At 38.9% G+C, this 27,165-nt stretch overlaps 1 protein-coding gene across 1 annotated transcript in view; it reads right to left on the bottom strand.

The window, feature by feature from the left end:
• LOC118002846 (neuronal PAS domain-containing protein 3-like) overlaps window positions 1–27,165 on the bottom strand; it is an 835,118-nt gene that overhangs the window by 749,989 nt on the left and 57,964 nt on the right. The gene's annotated exons all lie outside the window — the stretch shown is intronic.

Consider the following 27,165-nt stretch of genomic DNA (forward strand, 5'->3'; position numbering starts at 1 on the left):
ACCTAATCTGAGTAAGTAGTTAACCAGGTATTCAATATTTGAGAGCTTTTTAAGATAAAATTCTTTTTGGACAATCCTGAAACTCATTACACTAATACGTATCTCCAGAGGGAGAGAGAGAGAAACCTATAAAAGGGTAGGGGGGAAGCCTGGAAAATCAGGAACGAAATGAATAGACTACACTTCTCCAACTCAGCCAGGGATTCCTATTCCTCCTGACTTGGTGCCCAAACACGTCTTTCTCTGAACTTCCCTGCTATTTTGCCAAAAGAGAAAACTTATTTTCCATCTCTGTAAACCCCTAGGAGAGGAGGGAGCAGGAAGACTACTCAATTCAGCCCAAGAAAAATAGAGCCCTTGTGCATATGTCCACGTGTCTGGCAGTGACCCGATCCCCTGCCAACGCTGGTGGTCCGGGCTGGAGGCTATGATCTGACCTAGGACTAGGAAGCGTTTTGCTAACCTTCCTTCACTGGGTCAACTGGAGAAAATGATACTCTTAACAGGCAGGAAGGAAGGGCATGAAGCACATCACATTTAACACCACCCCTTTCCCTGAGCTGGCAGGTCCTAGAGAGCACCTGGAATTTAGCTGCTAAGGATTAAGCCTTGTGTAATGAGAGAAACAGCCTCCGAGGGACAGAGGGAAAAGGGAGGAAAACAGTCACAGGGAAAGGATGAGGAACTCGGAGCTCTGGATTCAAGAAGCCAAACCTATTTTCATCTACATGAAATGTTAAATAATAGAATCAATCAATCAAAAAGGTAAAAGAGAGACTAGACATATATTTACACTGGCTGTCTGATGAGCTGGTATACTACAGCTAAGAGGAAGACTGTAAGGTAGACATGAGTCAACTGGGAGCAAGAGTATGCAGAAGGATAAGTCCACTGTGAGGAAGAAATAAAATGGGGACAGGTAAGATGACAGATTTAGATTCTTCCTTAGCTCTTCAGGAGAATGTGAAAACACAGCAAGAAAAGTACTATGGACTGAGAGGAATAAAAAAAAATGGAAAAAAATCATTTAGACCATTGTTAGTATGTAGGCTCCATTAACAAACAAGTGAATTCTGCCCAAAAAGTCACATGAACAGATGCTAATTGAATAGCTACCATGAGTCAAAACTGTTCAAGACTGTGAACACAATAAGGACCATAGAGTCCTTGCCCTCTGAAAACTTACATGCTAGCTGAGAAGGAAGACAGTTAACATATACTTAAAACTAAGCAAGATAAGGGGCACACAGAAGGGTCAGATCCAGGCTTGAAGTGTCTGAGAAGATGTCCCAGAAAGTATCATCAAGGCTGAGAGCTGACAGTTGAATAGGAGCCAGCCAGAGGACAAGCAGGGAGGAAGTGCTCTCTGTTTGCATTAAATAGTCAGCTGATATAAACAAATTTATTTTGATTTGGCATATATAGCTTACTACCTAGAATCAAGATGAGATCTGGAATCTTATTCCTTTTGGAGTAGAACGAGTCTAGTCTGATATTAGCCAAGAAAGTCTTCAGTGAGGATGGGACTGAGGGTTGAAACATTTTAAATAATCAAATTCCATATATCATTTTTCCAGTATTTTGTCAGTTCCTTCCTTGCAGGGGATACCACTCAGTCAATGTTTAGACTATATGGTTGGGAGTAAAAGAGGTTAGGCAGAATAACAAACATTTATTGATCAGCTACTATGTGCTTCATGCCTGGGATCTTACAAGTACTATATACTGAATTCTTGCAACAACCTAGCACAGCAGATCTCCATATTCTCATTTTTCAGATGAGAAAACAAGACTCAGAAACTTAAAGTGCTTTATTCAAGGTCTCATAGAGACCTTTTTTCAAGCCAGTAAGTGTCAAAGCCATGATCCAAACCCAGATTTGACTGATCCCGAAAACTTCTGCTCAAAACCAATTAAGCTTGCTGCCCTCTGTTCTCTAAAATCTCAGTGATCACTGCAGCAGTAGCAGCCCCTCTGTGCTCTCTTTTTTCTGCTAAGCTTCTTATTTTATTTATTTTTATTTTTTTAAAGATTTTATTTATTCATTTGAGAGAGCGAGAATGAGAGAGAGCAAGCACATGAGAGGGGGGAGGGTCAGAGGGAGAAGCGGGCTCCCCGCTGAGCAGGGAGCCCGATGCGGGACTCGATCCAGGGACTCCAGGATCACGACCTGTAAGCTTCTTATTTTAAAATCTATGAAGACACATACGGTATTTTTATTGATGGGCGTAAAGACCCGTTTCAAGAGAGCCTTAATAAATTTAGAAATGTACCAATAGGTTAAGAATAAAGTGGTTTTGAGAACATAGCTATAATGTGTATTTTAAAGGTAAAACTACATCAGATTTACAATTTAGATTTTAAAAACTTATTATAAGAGCACTGCATTCTATAATATTAAAAAGATGAATTTTCTCCACGTTTGATGTTTTCTGCTTATAAAATAACACATGTTCATTATGAAGAGTTTGAAAACCACAGATGAATATAAATAAATAAAGGTCATCATAATCTCAACATACAGATTTAGTCCACGTGAACATTCTGGTATATTTCTATATTCCTGTATGTGTATCAATGTATGTGCTTGTAATTTTTAACTAAGATCAAAATTGTGAATAATGTTTGGAAACTGACTTTTTTCATTGAATACTATATGGTGTTTCCCTACAACCTCATAGTATTCAAGAACGAGATTTTCAGTGAATGAATTACATTCTTATCCTATAGACCTGTACTGTCCAGTATGGGAGTCACAAACCACATGTGACTATTTAAATGTGTCCCACCATTGTGTCCTGTCTTAAAGATGTACTGAGTTACTCTTCTAAAAACATAGTACAATATCTGTTTTTCCTGCAATTTATCCACATCGTGAATATGTAAGAGCCAAATCAGTGTCTTACTCATCTTCTCACCTCTGCTTTAGTGTCTGACACATAGTACGTGTTCAATAAACATTTGCCAAATTGATCTGAACATATGCCTGTCTGAGATTTACAGGGTAATAAAGGCAAGGCTACACATGGTAGATTTTTGTATAATCTATAAATATATGCATAATAAACACATCTGACCTCTCAACTTTAACATAAATATTGTAAACAAACACAATGTAATATTCAAGACAAAAAAGCTCATATGTGTTAGTAATTTATATCAAGATCAGGAAAATGTTTCCCTAAAACCCCAAAACCATTGAAGGATTTAAATGTCTAATATGAAAAGGATATATTCTGAATATTCTTCCCATCCACTTTACCAGGGCCACATTCAGGTTATTATAAAACTACAGAATCAATCCACCTTTAGAATGCATTTTTAGAATGTAATAGGAATGACAATAATTGTTAACAGCCTACAGATCTATTTCCAGCAGCAGAAAGCATCAACATATGTATGAAAAAAGGTGATTCTGACTCAAAGTCAAATTAGGAAATAAGATACATAGAAGAAATATGGAGATTAGGTCACACCTTCCAATGAAAAGAAATATTCATTCCAAAAGTGATGTCATGGGTCAGCTTTGAATCCAAGTGTAAGGTTAACATTTTGTCTCACTGGAAAAAAATGAATTTGACCTTGTAATATTTACATCACACAAAAACTACCACAGACACATTTCTTTCTGAAAGCCTTCAGATTGCTTCTTGTCAAACCGTCTGTGTCAGAGATGTGAAATGTGATCTTAACTGGTAGCCATATTTGATGGTGACAACCCAGGAGACAGGGCTGAAAAGGGTTTTAGTGTGTCCTCTTTTTTTTTTTTTTTTTTTCCTAACTTGTGTTTGCCACTATTTTTATTATGTCTGCCTGGAAGAGTACAGATGTCACTGAGGGCAGCTCTTGGATAGAATTGCTTCTTTTTACAAAATTGTTAACAGTCTTGGATTAAAAATTTAAAGGCAATATATTCCGTTTGCACTCAGAAAAGCAAAGTCACACACCCCAACTGTTGACTAAAACACTGTAACTCACTGCAAAGCAAACCCAGAAGAAAAGATTCTGAGCATGACACTGGCAAATAAAATAAGGTATCATAAGAAGTCTATTTTGATGAACAGTAATAATAATATAATATATTCTTTATTCCTTTCAAAACTGATCATTAATTATGGGAAGGAAGGCATTGCAAGGTTTATTGATACACACTGATTAGACTATGAGTAGTGTTTTCTTATACAAAAGTAATATTTTAAAAATCTCAGAAAATGTGGGGCACCTGGGTGGCTCAGTCAATTAAGCATCAGACTCTTGATTTCGACTCTGGTCATGATCCCAGGGTCCTGAGATCGAGCCCTGCATCGAGCTCCACGCTCAGTGCAGAGTCTGCTTGAGATTAGCTCTGTCTCCCTCTGCCCCTCCCCCTGCTCGTGCTCTCTGAACATAGATATCTTTTTTTTAGACAGATATGTATATACATATATTTAAACACATAAATATATACTTACTTACAGATAAAATGCATAAATACATAGAAAAATCTCAAAGCATATACATCAACTATTAATAGTGGTTACTCTTGGGAGTGGGAGTAGGACAGATGGATAGGGAGGGAGGAAGGCCCGTATACTTTTTACATTATATGCTTCTGCCTTGTTTGAATTATTTGTAATAAGGACGAATTATGTTATGATAAAAAATACGAAGAAAATTTTCATATAAGGACCAGGGTTTGTAGAACCTGTGTAACTGCTTTAAAATATGTCCAGTGATTACACTTCTTTTTAAACATCTCTGAAACTGTGCCATTTCTAACAACTTTAGTGGAAATGCCTTGTAGGATATTCAAGAGGCTTATATATACTTTTGTTTCATCTGCAAGACTTATGCTGCAATGCATTCTTTAATTTATTTTGTATTGAATCCTAATCTCTATCTTCATTATTTTCCTATAGACATGAGAAAATTTATGCCTTGTATTTTGGAAACCAATATAAATATCCCTATTAAAGGCCACACTATACCTATCAAAGGTGATTTCTCTGACATGCTTAAAATTTGGTAAATGAGCAGAAGGCTACAGAGAAGAGGCAGCTAGCTGAATGAGGTGGAAAAAGTATGGGGCTTGGGTCTGACAGACCCCGGTTTGAATGTCAGGCCAGCTTTCTGTAACTTCTGGCATATCACCTAACCTGTGGGATTTCATTTCAGTCCTCATCAGTGCACTGGGGAGGATGATACCTGCCTTGATACGTAATTTCATGGGTAGCCCTTTATATGCATAAAATGTGTTCTTAATAAGTGGTAACAATGATCGTGTATTACCCCTCCTCCTACTATGATTATATTGTCCTTTACGACAAGAACCTAAGTGGATAATGCATGGCACACAGTCGGTATCACAAAATACTACATAATTTACTTAATATTATTATGTATGAAATTGTGTGTAAAGACTAAAGGACTGAAGGAACTCACAGCAGAGACCATAACACGAGGGCGAAAATATTAGGGATAGTGTCAGTGAGAAGAGACATCATCTTTGTTTTTAAAAAGATAAGACTGGGAAGATTGGAAGGCTCGCAGAGTGGGGCCACATGGGTGAAAGGCATTTTTATGTGAAAATTCCTGGATACTAAAACTCTGTACCTATGTCTGGAGGCTGGTTTTGACCCTTGGGCCCTAATTTGTGACTCCTGACACACAAGAAATATACATATTTGGAGAAAACCAGAAAACTGCTCTCTCAGGTGAGGGTAATAGTAAAACTAACTACCACTTTCTGAGCAACTGCTATGTGCCAATTACCCTCTGTGTCTCAATTTCTTTGTCTATAAAATGGCGATAATCGGGTTTTTTAAATTGAAGTAGAATTAACGTACAATATTAGATTAATTTTAGGTGTGCAACATATTGATTCAACAGTTCTATACATTACTCAATGCTCTACCACTCACCATCTGTCACCATAGGACATTACTGCAATATTATTGACCAGATTCCCTCTGCTGTACTTTTCCTCTCCGTGACTTATTTATTTGATAACTGGAAGTTTGTACCTCTTCATTCCCTTTATCTATTACACCCATCCCCCACCCACTTCCCGTCTGGCCACCACCAATTTGTCCTCTGTGTTGTAGAGTCTGTTTTTCGGTTTCTTTGTTTGTTTCTCTGTTTGTTCATTTAACAGTTCTCAATTCAGGGAAAGCACTGAGAACCTTGCCCAAGACTGGTGCTAGTACTCAAACATTGGCTTTGACTTGGTCATGAAAACAGGGATGGAGTACCAGGCCCCGTGGGATGCACCTGCCTTTCATGGTATCATCTACTCCTCACATGAACCCTGCAACTCACAGGGCAACATATGGGAGGGAGGAGGTGGGCGGAATGGAGTTGAATAGAAAAACATTGGACTTGTTAAAGTAATCACTGTGAAAGGTTTGGGGGAGACCAGTATTTCAAAAGGATTGGTCCAGCTGGAGCAAGGTGGCTGGGAAGCAAAATTGGCACTGAGATTCTCATCCAGACAGTAAGGGGTTTAGGGACAATTCCAGGCATTAGAGATGGATGCAAAGAAGACATCTCTGATCATTAAAAGGAGGTGGGGGGAGACAGGATTCTTGTCATTGTCTGTATAGTCCAACATTTATCATAAAGTGCTTAAAATGTGCCAAAAAACGTGTTGATTTTTTATGCTATTTCATTTAACTATCTCAGCGTTATTCTGGGGCAGTCACCCTTATCATTTGCATTTTGCAGATGGGTAAACAGGAGCTAAAGTTTACAGTACTTGCCCAAGGTCATACAGCTGGTCAGCAGTGGGGCTAGGATTTGAACTCGGATTTGTGTGATCCTAGAACCAGCATACTTGGCCTCTAACCTCAGCCAGCTCTCACATGGCTATACTTCAGATGATAAATTTGCTGTCTGGTTGTAAAAATTAATTGATATTGTTTTTTTTTATTCTTCAGAATGCACCTCTTTGGTATCTGAAGTTTTACCCTGTACTAGATATTGTCACGGCATATCCATTTTTGAACAAAGAACGCAAATCCAATTGCCAATCATCAATATTTTGCCAGGGATAATGTTATCAACAAGACATCTGAAAAAATGTGTCAAGGTATACAGATAACACCCGTGATGTTATTCATTAAAATAATGATCACTCCTTCTTTTCATTGGGTCCAGATTTGTAACCAGACAGAAGAGAGACTCAGATAAAGGAAAAGCAAAAGAAGTTTCTGTACAACAAAATAAAAAGTTAATTTCGTGAAGCCAACTGTTTTAAACAGGGTTGTTTTGGAGACATTGTTCATATCTACTCAAATAGACCCCAGCCCAACCAAAATGTTCATCTGTCACTCCTAACTGATCTTTTACAAAGCCTTAGACCATTGTTTACAAAGGGAATGTAGGTTATTACAGTTGTTGCGCTCCAAATGAATATAGATTTCAATCTCAGAATGCTAGGAGAGGACTTGCATCAATTACACAGAACATCAGAGTCATAATGCAAGTTACCTAGTTCCAGTGATGCACAAGGCAGATCAATCCTTCACTTTCACACACCTTTGAAGATACACCAGCCACCATGAGCTTCCTTTAGCTGACCCTTAAGATAAGCCAGGCAGTGCAAAAGAGTGATAGAAAAGGAAACCATCCCCAGTTGTTAAAAAGCAGAGGCTACTGGCTACCATCAGAAAGCCATTATAATTACTCCTTTTCAAGTGGGCTGTGTGTTAATACAAATACAAATGAGGGGGTAAAAAAAAATGAAGCCCTAATGACAGCATTATGAGGGGAGGTTTCTTCTTTACATTATTTATTTATTCAATGGAAAATTATTTGGCAATTATGATAAAGCAACGAGATGACAATGACTTTCCTTTGAATCACTAATTAAAATGCTGATTGCCTGTGGAGTGAGATGTGCAGTTATGGTCAAACAAGAACTTTCATTGTGCTAAACAGCTTGGGCTGGCCTGACACCTGGGTAGGGAGGGGAGGGTATGAATCAAGCACACTTCACTACTAAAATCAGACTCATTTTTATTCAGCAAAATCCTAACACAGCGTTATGATTCTGGACAAGATAATACTGTGACCAGTAATCTTAAGAGATTTTTTCAAAGAAGGAAAATCCGGGTTCCAAAATGAATAACCGTATGAAGTCTAAGAGTATATTTGATACATATCAAATAGCTTTTCATGTGAAAGTTATTTTTTATAAGTTTGCACTTCTTGTGTTCTTACATTTCTCTACAAGCTACCTTTAGGTACACACAAATGTCAAAGAAATGTTACCTTCTTAACTCAACATAAGTGCTCTTTAAACAGACAATTTCTCTTCAATAATGGAAGAAATGTCTTACAATTAATCGTGAAGAGGAAATTGCTTTTCTTGTAATGTAATGAATTCAGTGCTTTGAATTTTAGTAACTAAAATTATGGTTTTCCCAATAACACTGAAATAGTCATCTTTTTCAAAAATGAAAAATATATTTCTTATATTTACAACTTGTTTATGTTCTTAAAAAATCAATTAAATTCATAAAGTTAAAGGAGAAGAGGTGCCTTACACTAGTAACATTTATCGTTAGGAAATGCATTATTTTGAAAGATTCGATCTCTCACCGAGCAATAAATTCTTAGATCACAAAAGAATGGAGAGGTCATCTACCCCCATCTAACTTAGAAATTCCCTCCACAGTATCTCTCAGAGAATCCTGCCTTCACCAGGACTTGGAGGAGATGATGTTTACCACCTTGAAAGGCAGACCATCCCACTTCTGAATGTATCTGAAGGTCAGCAAAAATCTAAAGGTCAAACTGGCCTTTCCATAACTTCTACCCCTGTAACCAATTCTGGAATACCACAGAATCAATCAATCCCTCTTCCAAATGATCCCTTCTAAATATTTTAAGACCGCTATCCTGCTTCCTTCAAAGTTTCTGCATTTCCCAACTTAGGTTCTTCCAGCTAGTCCCGATGTGCCTTTGTGTCTATCCTCCACAATCTGCCCCTTTTAACAAATGTTATGAGGAAAAACAAAATAATGCATTATAGATGTGGTCAAATTATCCAAGTGTAGGAAGACTGACTTCTTTTCTGTCTATATTTCTTTCTCTTTTTTTTAAGATTTTACTTATTTATTTGTGAGAGAGAGAGAGTGTGAGCACACACAGGGGGAGGGACAGAGGGAGAGAGAGAGGGAGAAGCAGACTCTCCGCTGAGCAGGGAGTCTGATACAGGGCTGGATCCCAGGACCCTGAGATCATGACCAGAGCTGAAGGCAGATGCTTAACCGACTGAGCCACCCAGGCGCCCCTCTGTCTATATTTCTAAAGTCATGATAGAAGTGTGGATCATATTTATCTCTCAGTCAACTAAAACCTCTAGATCAATTTTATACCAAAGATTTTTAACTGAAGTACAAAGTTTATGAACTTCACATCCATTGCTCTTCCATTCCATTTCCTTAGTCCATTATTAACCCTGAGGAAACCCATTCCTTTAATCTTTCTAATGCTTAGTTTCCTTGTTTACAAGATGCTCCCACAGCAACTTCTAGACAGGTACCAGCTACCATTTGCGAAGTATCTGCCAAGGGCCAGGCACAGTGCTGAGGGCCCTATGTGCACCACACACACACAGGCACTATTGCTTCCATTTCACAAATGAAAAAATGAAGGCATGGGGAAATTCAGTAATTTGCTCAAGGTCACGCAACTAGTGACGGGGCCAGGGTTTGAGTTTAGGCCACCCTTAACCACCACATTGTCAGTGACCACACTTCTTAATTTTGAAACTTGTAAAACTTTAATAAACGGACCCACGATAAAATTGTTGAACAGAGCCAGATTCAAACAGTGTCTCTTTATAGATCAGCATCCAGTTTGATTCACTTGTCTTTTGGGACTATTATTCAAAAACCCATGAATCCCTCATCACACGGTGTATACATCCATGAAAAGACCACAATTACGACATAAGATACAATCTCAGGGACTTGCACAAACTAAGATAAACCAACCCTTGAGAATTTCCCTCATCAACAGATTCAGTAATCATATTTTTTAGAAAGGAAGTGAGGTTAGCTTGGCACCCTGGCTGACACCTAATGACTACTGTCTTTTCCCAAGCACGGTCAACTCATCCACTTACAAGTTCCCATCCTGGAATGGGTCTAAGTTTAGGCATCCACTTTATTCAGAATATCAGGATACTGATTCATTTCTTCCTTTCCTGGTTTTTCCAAACATTTCCAAAAGTAGTTCCCCAATCCCAACAGAAAATATCTTTAATACAATGGATGAATCTGCACCATCTTAAGACAACCTAGGAGCTCATTTAGAATCTCTACACCTACTTCAGGTTTTCAGGCTCCTTTAGTTATGGTTGTGCTGCCATTTACAATTTGAAAAATCATTATCCTTTACAGAGAAAACAGAAATTAAATAGAATTTTGTAGCGTTTCTTTCTCTTTTGTTGTTTTTTAACATTATACCATCTGTTCCAAACAACGCAAATCGGCAAATATTTACGGAGCACCTAGAATGTGCAAATATATTTGATGAGAATGAAGGAAACATAAAAATGACAGTGTGGTTTAAAAACCTGGAAGGAAAGTCACAGAGAGAGACATGGTCAAGCGTAATGCAAAGAGAACTGAACACACAGGAGAGCAAACAAGCTGCAAGGGATCCCACAGGGGGAGTGGTCAGTTAAACAATGAGCTACGTCTTTTATTTTCCCTCTTTTTATGTTTCCAGACATACCTTTAAGTCCTTCTTCACAATCCTACATTTTACAAGTGTACTTTGAAAACCTGTGCGTGGTATTTTTTGGGTGACCACTCTCTTCTCTTTGGAGTCATCTATTATGTCAGGACATTATTATTAGAACCTCCTGTACCAATAGCTCATCTTCACTCAATCACTCTTTCATTCTTTCATTTCTTCACTTGTTAAGAAATGTACTGGGTCTACTAAATACCAGAAATTCCTTTAAAGTCCTGAGTCGCTGAATCACACCTATGATATTTTTAGATTATTTACTATGGGCCGAGTGATGCAGGACCACCGGCCCTCAATTTACAGAGCTAAAATCTTCACTTGGATTTTCAAAGATCTGCTCCCTGAAGTCTCAGATTACAGTTCTATGTATAGTTTTCACTAGCCCATTACTCCATTGTGTCCTCAACTATTGGAGGGATTTTTTTTAAAGACAAATCATATTTCTTTCAGAATCTTGGCAGTTCATCTATAGAGATGAAACTCCCCAGGATGGCTACCGCAATGACTGTTTTATAATCTCAATAATTAAAGCAGCATCTTAAAGGTGACCAACTACTATTAATTATTTCATCCACACCCAAATGTTTTCTTTTTTTTATTAGAGAGAGGGACAGAGAGACAGAGAGCATAAACAGGGGGAGGGGCAAAGGGAGAAGCAGACTTCCCACTGAGCAAGGAGCCGATACAGAACTTGATCCCAAGACTCTGGGATCATGACCTGAGCCAAAGGCAGACGCTTAACTGACTGAGCCACCCAGGTGCCCCCATGCCCCAATTTTTTTCTACTCAAATGTGTGTTTTGCTGTTTCTGGTATTTAAAAATATTACTTAAGTACTATTTTCATTTTCAAAGTAATAGATGCTTACAGTTGAAACATGAGAAAATATACAAAAGCAGGGAAAAAAAAGAATTAATCAAAATTTTCCTGCCTGGAGGTATTTTTTTTAATATTTTTTGTGTATTTCCTTCCTGAATGTATGTAGACATGTAGATATGTGCTGGAATATGCACATATGTGTTTATATATACTTATATATCCTGTGTGTATGTGTACTGTTTGTATTACCTATGTAATATACAGTGAATCCTCACTGTATTATTTTTTTTTAATCTGTTTCTTGCAGGAGAGAAGTCTTTCCATTGTAGTCCTTCCCCTTAATCCTTGGGCCAAGATTTGCTCACAGCCCTTATGCCATAATTAATTTTCATCTTAAAAATCTATAGCTAGCATAGTGACATTGGACCATATTGACTTCTTCCCCATTAATATGCCCTGCTATGGTTTCCAGAGAATTTCCAGGGTCTTCAATCAAACTTCTTCTTCATTAGTCAAGTTTTAATTCTATGTTTTGCTTATTTTGTTTCATTTTCTTCTCTTTATCAGGCTCAAATTTCAATTTAAAGCCCTTTGGGCCCTCATAAGGAGCCCCTTGTCCAGCCCATTCTTCCCAGACCTGAAAAGTGGAAAAACTGGTGAAGACACTATGTATATTTCAAGCCTTATAAGTCTGCATCCAGAGCTTTGGAGACACATTCTCAGGCCCTTCTCACCACCTCTCCTCAACATGCATTCATCAACCCTCAGGTTCAAGGAGATTTAAGAGACCAGCCATTAGTTCTAATTTCCTCACTCTGGGAATATGATGTATCTCTCATGAAGTCATTTCAGGTCTACCTACCACCTCTTTCCACCTCTCAAGAGAGACCACCACACTGTCTGGAGTCACGCTATGAGATTCCTCCATGAGCACTGCTCACCGTCTGGCACAACACAGAACAGTGCTTCCTCAGAAGGCCTGGCCTCATGCTCCAGGAGACCACCTCACATCTGCTGCACAGCTTCAAAGGGACAGAGCTGCCTCCTCTCTTCTATGTGGAATCAAATACCTACACTCACCAACCTCGTGATGTTGGATTATTACTGCCCTTGGATCCTCTTTTCTTCTGTGAATATCTGTTCTATTCAGTTGCCCTGGTCAAAAAATAATCTAAGAATGAGTGGGGCGCCTGGGTGGCTCAGTCAGTTAAGCGTCTGCCTTCACCTCAGGTCATGATCCCAGGGTCCTGGGATCGAGCCCCGCATCGGGCTCCCTGCTCAGCAGGGAGTCTGCTTCTCCCTCTCCCTGCCCCCCCCACCCCCGCTCATGAGCGTGCATTCTATCTCTCAAAACTGCAAAAATAAATAAAATCTTTTTAAAAAAATCTAAGAATGAGTATTATCTCCCAGATATCTAGAACACTAAACCTCTCCATTGCCCAAAAGTGTATTCACTAAAAAGAACAGATATGGTTTTTTATTTTAATATACTAAGCTGTGACTATACATCAGTTAATCATTTAAGATATGTTACATATCACATTAAAGAGACTATATTAATAATGATTTTTATTGGTATGTGATCATTTCAAGATTAGTTCAAAAGAATGGTGTGTAACATTTCATTATACTTTTTATATTTGAGCAGTTTATTTTTAGTTAAGGATACTAATTACAAACATATCTCTATAACTTTAACAGGAACAAAAGGGAAACATATATCTCTACAACTATTATTTCTCTCTTTTTTAATACTAAAATCATGATGTTACGAAACACAATCCTTAAACAAATAACCTATGATTCCCTCTGTCCCTTATCTGTCTCTGCCACAAAATGTATATTCACATCCTCACAAAAATAACATGACAGTGTGCATTTTAATATTACCCAAAAACTAACATTTTCCCTTTTTTCCTATTATAAACAAAATTATGGGGGTAATTTTTTTTTAAATATTTGCTTTTCTGATTTGAGTAATGGCTTACAGGAAATAAGCAGTAAGATCAACTCCACTGATCCTGTACTGAAGATGTTTCACATTGATTTTGTGTGTGTGTTTCACTTGAATGTATCTAGGAAAATGAAAACGGTTTATTTCTTATTTCAACTTTTTGTGACATCTCCATGTTATTACTAACATGAAAAAAAAAAACCAACCAAAATTCTAGAAGACAGCTTGACAATATTTATCAAAATTTAAATGCATATTCTATTTCTCTAAATTTACCTAAAGCAAATCTAGTAACTGAACAAAAACACAAATGCAAAAACATATCCACAGAATTGTTAATAAAAACAAAATATTGAAATCAGGTTAAACACCCACTAATAAGGAACTGCTTATATGAAACACTATGCAATTAAATACTTTGCAACCATAGAAAATGATGATACAGAGTGATATTATACATAATGTTAATTTAAAATACAGATTCAGATCCATGTGTAACAGTAAAATACAATTTTTAAAAATGTATACCTATCGATGTAATAAAAGTCAAAAGTTACCACTAAAATTTTTTAAATGGTTATATTTCTGTAAGGTAGGATCACAAGTAACTTTGTCTTTAAATGTCTATGCATTGTATGGCATACCATGTGCATGTGTTTCACTTATAATCCAAAAAAGACAATAAAAGCTCCCAGAATATAAGATTTGCCTTTAAAATCATTATCTTAAATCCAAAAACTAATTAAATGAGCAAAACACAGGATTCTGAAGCCCATTTGAAACATTTTTCCATAAGAATACCAAGTCTGTCTAATTTAAAACATTTATAAGGAACCTACTGTAAACATTTCAGAACTAGAGAAATATACAAGGCAACCATGAGGGATAAAGAGATCCAAGTATTTATGATGTAACAGCAAACAAACAATTTCATTAGTTTTATAAAGAAACCCTCAAATCTGATTTGCATGTATTCTTTAAGTATGGATATTCCAACTGAAGAAAACAATGCTTTTTCTAACTTCTTCTCCTCATTTAATCAGTGTATCTAATCAGCAAGGGGGCAGAAATCCAGTGGAGTAGACCATTAGAATCTGCCAACCCTCGAAGGTACTGATCATTCTGAGTCAAAAAACCATTCATTCCCACCACTTTCTTGGCCTTCAAGAACGGTTAGATAGATACCATCACTTACGGTACTGATCAACAAATTTAGACTGTGAGTTCTGCCATGCTTGGCCACTGTTTATATATAAACATGTTGATCAAAAGATACAGCTTTGAGGTTGAAAACATCATACCTTTTTCCTGATAAGAGTTTAGTCTGAAGATTTTCATATGGTCTAAATCTAAAAAGTGAAACTCTCACTTAAAAGACTGATAACATATCCTCTTCTGAGAAATGTGGCCCTAGTATTGAACAAGTTATTAATTCTCATTAAACTTTAGTTACAGCATGCCTTTATTGAAATAATGATGCAATATTAGAAATTAAATATTTAGAGTAGATAGCCACTAAAGACTGTTTAATGCAAGGAGGGAGCTCAGCTCTCCTCTTCTATACATCCCTACTGACATTACTGAGAAGAGAAACACATCAAAACCTATATCAAGTGGTAAGAAAACTCACAGTGCCTCTGTACCATCAATGACCCTGTGATGTAATTTTCCTGTGCAGAGGCCTGGATGGTGGATGCAGACCATGGGAAGGAAAGGCAGGCATGGCCCAAGCCCCCAGCCAATCTGAGGGGCTCTCCTTTCTTTTGTACATACTGGGATCCTGCATAAGCTCATTTGGAGAAATCAGCCTATTTCTTGAAGGGGGGTAGGGGGTGGAGAACAAAGAGAAAAAAGACCTCAGGCCTTTCTCACCTAGAAACTTGAATTCTTGATTCATCCCTGCCACAAGGGAGGAATGAACCCTGGGCAGGCTGCCTCAACTGTCACAGCATGCAACAGAAGTAACATTAAAGTGAAGAAAAGATACCAAAAACAAAAACAGAAAAGGAAAGAAGAGCATAATTGGCCTAATTCAACTATTTTCCATGCATCGGTAAGATACAAAGATTTAAAGACTACTGGAAAAACAAGTAGGAAAAGGCAAGGTCTGGTTTCTTGTAATTGATGAACATACATCTTCCTACATAAATTGGCTCAAAGTTAGTCTAAAGGAGAAATGGCTTGGACATTTCTCACTTTGCCTCCCAAAATGTTATGGGTGTTATTTCTTTCAGAAGGCCACTGCCCCTTAGCAAAATACAATATATACACAGTTAGATCTCAACGCGTTTAAGAGGGGCTCACGCAAGCTCTCTCGCTTGGTTATGATCCACATCTTCGGGGCAGCTCTCCAACCTGAATGTAAATAGAGACACTCCTGCTAACCCGGCAACATGTCCCTCATCACATTTCAGATGTATCCAGTAGAACAAATGTTGAAGCAATCATCTAGACTGACTGTTTGATGGTAAGTGATAACAGTTTTTTATTTATTGGACTCTAAAATGTTATTGAGTGTCTACTATATCCCTGACACTGTTGTATGGATTCTCTCACTGTCTCATCTGCACAGTACAGTCATTAGTCCCATTTTCTGATGAAGTAACTAAACCACAGGATGAGCATAATAAATCTTAGGGATTGTGTTGTCCGGTATCTTTATTTTATGATGGAAAAAAAGTGAATTTTGGGGTTTACTCGCTGTCAGAAGCTGCAGTAGACCGTGGTTGTCTTCTGGGTTGGCTTGACCTTAGAGGTTTGGGGTTTGAAGTCACAGAGCTAGTGTTTGCCATTCACCAGCTAAACGTTCTTGGGGAAGTTATGTTACCTCACTAAGCCTCGATTCCTCACCTGTGTGATGGGGGGAAAGAGTTATACCATGGCCTTGGACTTAGTGAGGATTGAAAAAACTGTAAGAAACACTTAGTATCTTCCCTGGCATAAACCTCCCGGTCAAAAAAAATGTGACCCTCGTATTATTACTACTCTTGTTAATGCTACCAACCCCTCCCCTACCAGGAGCATCGGCGTTGGCGTGATTGTTGCTGTCACCATCATTATGACTACACCACGCTCCTAGCCAGAAGAGATGCCTAAACTTGCTCTCCAGCTCACTGTCATTAATCACAAGCTCCCTCCTTCTTACAGTCTGCCTTCCTACCTCCCCAGGTAGCCAAACTTTACACTGAGGCCCAAACCAAGGCACAGCTCTCTTAAGAAGCTGACCATCAACTGTTCTAGCCCACATGGGTCCCCTGCTCTGCTGTATATATTTCTGGATTCTCAAGTGGGTATCTGAAATGTGATGTCTGTTGGCATTATCTAGTTTTCCTTATCCCCCAATGAGGTGGTTTGCTTCATCAGGAGAGAGGCAGTCATTCACATTTTTTTTTTTTTATGTCACCTACTTCTCTAATACAGTAGTGAAGAGTTCATAATAGGTCTGCAACAAATACTTGCTAGATTAAAAATATAGCCTCTTCTCCACCATAAATGAGCATCTTTTTGCTTTATACCATCCCTCCTATGTCTAGGCTCACATACTATTTTAGTTCACAGCAGCCACATTTTAAAACAACATGACTGTGATAAATTGAGGTACACTGGCATCAAATGCTCACCTATTTCACGTGAGATGGTGGCACGTTACAAAATTCCTTTCCCTATAGAAGTGTGACACGAGCAGAAATGTAAATTCCTCACTGACCATAACATGGACATACAGCTCATAAATTGCTGCCCACTCTGGTGGTCAGTCTACTACCTTTGCAAAGTTACTGAGTTTCTCGAATTTCATAAGGTTCAAAGATTTTCTGGAGATCCAAGGGCTACGCAATAAATAAACCCATGCCCGTTGTCCTGGAAAGTGGAATTCTTACCTAACATTCATTTCCCATAGAACCCTCAACATTATAAAGGCTGTAAATTTTATTTGCTCTAATTTTAAACTTGCAAGTTTCAAACTTAAAAATCCTCATTCTTGGGCACCTGGGTGGCTCAGTCGTTAAGCACCTGCCTTCGGCTCAGGTCATGATCCCAGGGTCCTGGGATCGAGTCCCACATCGGGCTCCCTGCTCGGCGGGGAGCCTGCTTCTCCCTCTCCCACTCCCCCTGCTTGTGTTCCTGCTCTCGCTCTTTCTCTCTGTCAAATAAATAAATAAAATATTTTTTTAAAAAATCCTCATTCTTTATCCTGTTTCAGAACATAAACATCTGTCTAGCATTTTTTCACATGCCATTCTCTAATGTCATTTTAAAATTTGTGGTTTCACATTCTCACACCCCTAAACCCGGCTCCTCCAGAGAGGTAATCACTGTTACCAAGTCAGTATATATTCCCCTAGAGCTTTTTTCTATAAACTTCCAAACACACATCTGTATCGAGAGGATATGCAGTATTCTTTTGTGACTTGTTTGTTTGGCATAAATGGTGTCATATTGTACATACCATTCTCTAACTTGCGTTTTTTATCCTTCAAGATAATGGTGTTGGGGAGAAATTTCCTTGTTGGTAAAAATACTTGTAGCTCATTATTTTTAATGGTGCAGGTTTCCACAATTTATTTGACCAGTTCTTTATCGGTGAACATTTAGGTTGTTTCCCCTTTTTGCTATTACGAATAATGTTGCAGCGATAATCCTTGCCAGTACTTCTCTATTGTTCTCTGACATTCTATTAGAAAATATTTTAATTAAACATACATCCTAATAATACATAATTCCTCAACAAATGATATGATACAAGGGTTGGGTTTTTTTACTTAACTAAAATAAATTTGAAATAGAGCTTTCATCTGTGGTCCTATTTAATTTAGAAACCTATCGTCACAAAACAACAGGTGTCGGCAATCCCATCCACTGCCTGTTTTTGTAAATAAAGTTTTAATGAAACACAACCGTGTTCATTCTTTTCCCTACTGTCTCTCACTCCAACAGCAGAGCTGAGTCATTATGACCCACAGAGCTAGAAATATTTACTTTCTGTCCCTTTACCAAAAAAGTTTGCTGACCCCTACACTAGAATATGAAGTAGTCTTCCTCTGGAAGCTTTTTCTATCTACACAAAGTACAAGTTAAAGGATCAGTTTCTTTAGGTTTTAAGTGTAAGACCTCTGTAGTGGCTTGCAACTACAAGACAAAACCCATATCCGCTGAACAAAACAGTATCTCTCTGAATTCCACAACTGAAAATACGCCACATAAAGCCATATCTGCTTCTGGTCTTGTTTTGTTTTAAAGATTTTATTTATTTATTTGACAGAGAGAGAGAGAGAGCACAGCAGGGGGAGTGGCAGGCAGAAGGAGAAGAAGGCTCCCCGCTGAGCAGAGAGCCCGATGCGGGGCTCGATCCCAGGACCCCGGGATCATGACCTGAGCCGAAGGCAGACGCTTACCCGACTGAGCCACCCAGGCGCCCCGCTTCTGGTCCTTTAATAACTTTCTAAAGATAGGGAGTAAATGAATTAAATTAGGGATTCCACTTAAAACAGCAGATGCCCCTAAGCTTGCTGGTGATTCAGGTTGCCACAGTGAGGCAAAACGTTGTAATGATTTACCTATTATAGCCTAGTATCATTTACTAATATTTGTGATGTGGAACGAAATCATGGAGTGAAGCCGCTAGTGATTCAAGCCAGTGACATAGGCTTCTGGGCTCTCCTGCACCCTCTGGCATCTGGGGTAGTTGCACCAGGTGATATCAATATAATTCCCAGTGCTCACACTCTGTGGCCCCTGCAAGTCATCTTTTTTTTTTTTTTTAAGATTTTATTTATTTATTCATGAGAGACAGAGAGAGAGAGGGAGAGGGCCAGAGGGAGAAGCAGGCTCCCAAGGAGCAGGGAGCCCGATGCGGGACTCGATCCCAGGACCCTGGGATCATGACCTGAGCCGAAGGCAGATGCTTAACCATCTGAGCCACCCAGGCGCCCGCCCCTACAATTCATCTTAAAAGGAGGTACTTATAATACGAACTCCATTTACTTAAATTAATACTTAAAATCACCACAACATTCACTGACCCTATATTATGTTGTTGCTGACTGTAAGATTTAGGTTAAAGTTGGAAAACAGATCCTAACAAATTAAAAAAAAGTCCTAATTTTAGTTTATTTACTCTTTGCTCAGGTCCAATGAACCAGTATTTACAAAGTTATTTACTAATAAATCTACCACTTACTTAAACAACATGAGGAGACCCAAAGCAGGCACAGATGAATTTGCTCTTATTGGAAATATGTTTTATTTTCAACTCGACTGTCCAGACTGTGCCATACTTCTAGAAAAAGGGCATCATGCTCCCAGTGTTGTAAACTTTAAAGGCTTTTTCAGCGTTCCTCATTATGAAACTTTACAGAAACTATAAAGAGGGTCCCAACAGTTGTACAAAGGATTGAATTCCCATTTTGTTCTTCCCTACACAGAGAAAATAATGGAGAAATAAGTCTACTGGTTCTGTTTGATCAAAAATACTAGCAATAATGAGTTCCCAATCATTTGCTGACTGACAGTTGACAGACATTTTAGAGACCTCTTTTGGTGACCTGATTTCTTAGTCTCTCAGATGACCAGGTTGTGGTAGCCCAGGGTTGCCCCTCCCCCCAGCAACTACTCAACAAATCAGTGCATTAGTTTGTTGGTCGTACTCTTGTTGAGTAGAAAGAATAAAGAAAGGGGAGGGGAGGAATACTGCTTTTCTATAAAATCTTAAGCCTAGAGTGGACCCAGGACAACCAGGTTTATACGTGGTTGTCCTAGTCTAATTATTAATAACCCCCCACTTTCCCCTCCAAATGTCCGCAGCTGAACCATAAACCAGGTGGTGGCCCTGTTTAAGCCCAGCCTTTCTCCCTTCAACCATGCCTCCTCCACTTTTCTCCATCTCTTTTTGGAGAGTCCTGATTAGGAAAGTGAAGGGAGAAAGAGGAAGCACAGGAGTAGAAAAGGCAGTGGACAGTGCTGGCAATTGCAAGGGCTCCCGAAATCCAGAGGACAAGAGGAGATGAAGGAGTGGTAAATGATATAGAATCGGGGGAAGTACTAGGTCAATGTCAATGGCTCCCCACAGTGTCAGTCAACCAGCTCAAGGGGAATGAATGACAGGCTTGCGAGGCTGGCTGTCTAGGCTGCAGAGTTACGGGTTGTGGCAAGGTTTCTGTAGGAAGACTGTACCAGGAGGACAGCTTCCAGGAAAAAGCTGGAAAGCCTGAAGGACGGTGTGGCTGGGAAGACTCCTCGGTGCTGTCCTTGATGCTGATGTTGGAAACAACGGGAGAATCTCTCTGAATCCTGATGACCCAATAGCCAAGCAATGTTCAAGGAGCAGTTGCCTTCACAATTCTGAGCTTTCCATTGTCTTTAAAGCTAGAACAACTCCCCCTGCAACTCCAGTCTATTGATCCTCTCCTTTAGATTAAAAGGTTCCCTCTATTTTCTGACATAGGTTATTTCAGAGTGAATTTCCTCTTCAGGAGTGTCTTTCCTAGTTGGAAAACATTGTCTGGCAGGGGTTCCAATGTTCTCAGCATCTGGGGACCCTCCTCTCAAACCTACCTGTCGTATTGATTGTCATCAGCTAAGTACTGCCACATGACTCATGTTCCCGAGAAATGGCAATTGCTATTCTGAGTGATCATCGAATAGCCATACAAAAAATGACTATTATACAAATTACTATTATAATCATTGCTATCGTAGAGCTAACAATTACCGAGTGCTATGTGTCAAGCCCTACTCTAACTGCTTCACATTTAATCTTCATACAACTCTAAGACTGGTGATATTATACCCATTTTACAGATTAGAATCACTGAGGTGAACTGATTTGCCCCAAGTCACATGTTAATAGGTGGTATAACTGGGATACAAACCATAAGTAATCAGGCTCCACACCCTACCCACTCAACTACTTTACTACAGTAACTCTCTTACACTGAACTCCTCTGAAATTCTGGGGGCAGGTGGGATGGTCAAATTTAAGAGACCACAAAATCAAACTGCCATGACCCAAAGTAACTCCAGTAAATCACATACACTATTCTTGAATTTTCTCCTTAAAAATTAAAATTAAAATGGAAGGGGAAATGCTTTGGATTTTCCCATATTCCTATAAAGCAAATCATAATCTTAAATCTTTCAACTGTTACAAAGCTTACCCTGTGTAAATCTTACTTGGATTTCTTCTAAACCAAAATAACCGCCAAAATATTCAGGGAAGAGAGCTCATGATGGTGTTATATTCCTTTCTGTATGCTTCATTTAGACACCTACCAGAGTTCCCTTCATGGACACAGAAAAATCTTAAACTGTCTCTATTTGATTGTGCTTGCCGAAGGCATTAAGTCCGATCCACCATGTCGCACCTCAGTAACTCGACACAGACTAGAAAATTCTTACAGTCAGCTTCCCCGAGGGATTTGTTAAGTTTCACATGCATTTAGTTGTGCAGTTGGCCTGCTCAAATTGATAAACTTGTAGCTAAATTCTTTCTGCAGCAATGGGCTGTTGGGCTTTTTTTTTTTATCACTAAGAGAATAAATATTGCAAAAGAAGCTGTTACTATGTGTTAGTGTTACCCATTAGTTTTTAACATAATTGAGCTTACATTCCAATTTCTCAGTAACTGATAAGTATTTATTTTGTGGATGTGGTTGAAAGGGATTAAAAAGAGCTAATACTGAAATATAGCAAAAAAAAAAAACAGAAAGGAAATTTTGATGTCTTAAAATGGAATAGGAATGAAAAGGAATGAAAAAAAATTATGAATAAAATTATTATTTTTATTAGAATTCCCAAGTTGCTGGGATACCCACCTAATGCAGGTGAACTCTTGGCTCTATGCTCAGTAAAGTCAATACCCAATGCAAAATGGGTTGACTTAATAAAAACATACTAAGACTATTTGGAATGCAAACTGTCAAGTGGTGACTTAGAAAACTATAGGTTTTTTTCTTCCAGCTTTTAATTCTCTTCTGACTGTGCTTCTCAATTCCTGGAGCTGAGCATCAGCTCACTTCTTATCAACTTTCACCAGCATGTGATCTTATAACACACTTTACCAAGGCTTGCCCCACACCACCTTCTTCTTCACAGATGACTGCAGGTGAGAAAAGCCACGGACAACTTCGGTAGCATTTTGCAAATTCACTCTCATGTCATACATGGGGACTCTGCTATTTTAGACAACATCGGTATGTGTTAAAAAGTCAGCAAGTTTACTTTTATCAATTTTAAAAGTCACCACATCAGTGCAGTGTCTCTATTTATTTTCTATGTCCCCTACGCCTATATTATCATCGATTCATTTACATATTCAACAAACATGATAAGCATCTACTATGGGCCAATTATTGTTCTATACCCTTAGAATAGATAGTGACCATATCTGCCCCCATGGAAAAAAATGAACAAATAAATAAATGTGCACTGAAGAAAAAAAATAAACTAAGGAAATGGAGAGTGAAAAAAAAAAAACTATTTTAGATAGGGTAACCAAGAAAGCCCTCATGATAAGGTGATATTAGAGCAGAAACCTAAGTAATTTTAGGATGGGAATCATGAATTATCTGAGAAAAGAGGAGTCCAGGCAAGTGCAAAAGCCCTGAGGTAGAAACATGTAGGCACAGTTAAATAAGCAAGAACAAGGGTGGTAAAAATGCCACTAAAGAGTGAGCAGGGGAATAAAAAAATGCATGGCCTAACAGGGCACACTAATATTGCTAGAAGATTTTGAGCAAAAGAGTCACTTGTTCTGATTTTTACTTTGAAAGAATAATTCTGCCTTCTCTGAGAAGAACAAACTGTGAATGAATGAAAGTGAAAGTAGGGGACTAGCTGTCGGGTGGGGTAACATAGTGGCTTTAACACAGCTTGCTACGGTGGCAAGAAATAAACGGATTTGGGATATATTTTCAAAGCAGAGTTGAAGAGATGAGCTGAATGTGGAGTATAAAATAGATGATTCAAGAATAAAGGTGATGAACTAGATGTGGACTATAAGACAACGTTTAAAGACGACTCCAAGGACTCAGATCTAAGCAATCTAAATTCTTCACAAGTAATGAGAACATCTGTAATCCTATAGCTCCTTACTACTATGCTTTATTTTTTTGACTAGCATTAATAACTATATAAAAAGTTTAAATGATTTGCACAAGGTCACAAACCCCCAATGACGACAAAGTCAGGACTAGATCGTCAGTCTCCTAATGCTGCAGTCAGAGTTCTTTAAAGCATACGATCCTGCCAATGTCTGCAGAACATCTGCATTGGAAAGTCCTGGTGCAACTTGAGACGGAACTTGGAACTCATATTAAATCAACATTACAGGGGCGCCTGGGTGGCTCAGTCAGTTAAGCGGCTGCCTTCAGCTCAGGTCATGATCCTGGAGTCCCGGGATCAGGCCCCACATCTGGCTCCCTTCTCAGCGGGGAGTCTGCTTCTCCCTCTGACCGTCCCCCCTCTTGTGCTCTCTCTCTCTTGCTTTCTCTCTCTCAAATAAATGAATAAAATCTTTAAATAAATAAATAAATAAATAAATCGACATTACATTCAAATTATCACTTATTCCCAATTTGTTCCAATCAGTATGATGCTATCTGATTTTGTGGGAACCATCTCTCCTTTGCTCTCTGGGTGTCAATGACTAAGTGACTTACTTTTATGTCTACAATGCTTCCTAGGAACCTTCCGATGTCTGCCTTGTCCAATCCTGTAGGAAACAGGGCCCCAACATTGTTTACATGACACTGCAGTTCTTTGCTTTAACTCCATCTCCAACATTTTGTATTTGTCTATTTTCACCTTGACAGGATCCTACATACAATTGTGATCTTCTTCCCTGAGTAACTTTTGATTCTGGTTCTCAGAAGCCACCAATGTCTCCCAACTGCCTCTTGAATCAAATGAGAACTCCTATCCAAATGATTATCTTCACACCTAAGTACCTTCATCTCCATTCCATGTGTTTATTCAGCAAGTAGGTACTGAGGAATCACCTTGTGCCCAGTTGTATATTAGGCCCTGTGGGAAATTATAAGACATATGACATAATCCCTGCCCTTATGGATCTTAACAATCAATGAAGAAAGACAAAACATGCTCACATCAAACAGTTTTTAGAGCAAAACAAGGCTGTATGTGACTAAGGGCCCACCGGAGTGAGTGGAACATGCAAGTAAAAGATTACTAAGAGCCAATGTGTTTGTGCAAGGCTTTAGGAGCTGGGGCTTGTTCCCAAAAAGTACAGATTAGCACATTCTCCAGGGGAAGCTCCTATCTCCAGGTGGGAATTAGATCCTGTAAATTCAAAGACTAATGAGACCAGCCTGCCTGGAATAAAGCCTTCTTGTGCTCAGGAGTCAGAAAGGAGGCGGGAAAGGAGTTAGAAGCAGGGTAACAGTGAATCTTCAAGGATAACTGAGGAATTTGGGATTCATCCTCACACCAAAGGGAGGAAAAAGGATTACTAAGCGAAAGAGTAGAAAGATGAAAGTGATTGTTTATCTAGCAGCAATACTGAGGGCGGAATGCTAGGTAGGAAATGATCAAGCCAGTCCAATCACGAGGAGAGGGGGTCACTGACAAGAGTGTGCAGAACATGGATGAAGGAAAAAAAGAACATACTGAAGAGGCATTCTGAAGGAACATTGTTAAATATACAAAGTAAAGAAGAAAAAGAAGTTAACAGTGACTCCACAGTATCATGTTAAGGTAATGAAAGAATGAAGAAATTGTTGATAAAAAAAATTACAAATAACAAAGTTAGGAAAGAAGGGGGTTGGTGAGTGAGGTGATGGCAGGGCATCTAAGCTCACCAGGCAAATTAAAAAGAACAAAGTAAATTTTAGGTGAAAAATAAGGATGTGATCTAGATTTGGAGGACACTAGCATAAAAATGATAGCAAGAGACTACTCTGTATTTTCCCAAACTCATGCCTTTTTTCTCCTGGGCACCCACCTAGATTACTTTCCCCAGCCTCTGACATAGGGGCATGGCTATATGCCTGCTTTCTGGTCAGCAGAATGTGTGTGGGGTTACTTCCAAGCTGGGCCCTCATATTCTTCCCTCAGACTATCCTCCCTTTTCTGTCCCTTTCACCACCTGAATGAAATACTCTTAGAACCTAGAAGACTCCCAGAACATAGAATTTAGCTGGAAGGAGCCTGGAACCCTGAATCAATGCAAAGAATAGAGACCCCACCCACATGCAGATTCCAACTGGATCTGATGGAAGAAGCAACCTTTGATTGCATTAAGTCACTGATATTTGGGATTGTTTGTTACAGCAGTTAGCCTACGCTAAGGGTTTCCAAAATAAATCTGATTCTTATAAAACCTCAGCTGTTCAAACAAACCTTACCACGGTCTACCAAAAGCCTGCCTACTCCCTCTGTTTTCATTTATTTTACTCATTTCCATTCATACTTCCTATAATGATTTCCCCCACCCTAATCCTTGTCCTTCCTGTCCTTCACATTTTTGCCTAAGTTTCACATCCTGTATTGAAACAATTCCTGACTTACCCCGGCTGACAGTAGTCACTGAAATCATTTTCCCAACCCCACAGCACTTGTGCAAATATCTCTATCCATCTGTAACTGGTTATGACTATGTTTTTATGTTTATTTTATCTGTTACGATGTATCTCCATTTATATTTGTTCCATTAGATTATAAACTCAATATGAACAAAGATTGTGTTTCCTATTTCCTTTGTAATTTCCTACATGCCTCATATATTGCCCTACACTGTCAGTGCTTCATAAACTCAACTAATTGAAGTTCGAACCTCTACTCATATACTGGCACCAGACGTGTAACAACTCACAAGATCCGGGTCTATAACATAAATAGGGGCACAGTCTTGTGGTGGCACCTGGTTTATCCAGCGTCATCAAGGAAGGAGCTGGTCCACAGAGTGAAACCTGGCAGTCAGATCCAACGCAGCACGGGAGAACACAGAGGCTAAGCAACGGAGCACATTTAGCTGGTGTCTGAGTCTAGTGGTAAATGTGGTAAATCTCATTTCGGCAACAGTCATTAAAATAGTCAGCGATATTGTTGTCATCGTGATGCAGTTGGGACGGATGGCAGCTACGCTCATGGTGAACGGAGCATAATGTATCAACTTGTCAAATCACTAAGTTACACACCTGAAACTCATGTAACGTTGGGTGTCAATTACGCTTAAATAAAAAAATATATATTACAATGGGAAAAGTAAAATAACATGGGATTTGACAAGAGATAAAGAAAGTCAGTTTCTACTAGATATTTGGTAGCATAGAAGTTCAAATTGATCAAAATTGGTTTACACATGTCTGACCTGGACAACAACTGGCAAAAATATTTTAAGTCGGAGGCTGCTGACACTCTCCAGAAACCACTAGACCCTGTTGCCACAACTCATTCTTTAAAACTCAGCTGTGGGGCACCTGGGTGGCTCAGTCAGTTAAGCGTCTGCCTTCAGCTCAGGTCATGATCCCGGGGTCCTGGGATCCAGCCTGGCATTGGGCTCCTTGCTCAGAGAGGAATCTGCTTCTCCCTCTCCCTCTGCCGCTCCCCCGCTCACTCCCCCATCCCACTCATGCTCGCTCTCTCAAATAAATAAAATAAAATAAAATAAAATAAAATAAAATAAAATAAAATAAA

The sequence above is a fragment of the Mirounga leonina genome, unplaced genomic scaffold, assembly GCF_011800145.1.
Source record: "Mirounga leonina isolate KUSES-001 unplaced genomic scaffold, KU_Mleo_1.0 Mir_83, whole genome shotgun sequence".
In the NCBI taxonomy this organism is placed as follows: domain Eukaryota; kingdom Metazoa; phylum Chordata; class Mammalia; order Carnivora; family Phocidae; genus Mirounga; species Mirounga leonina.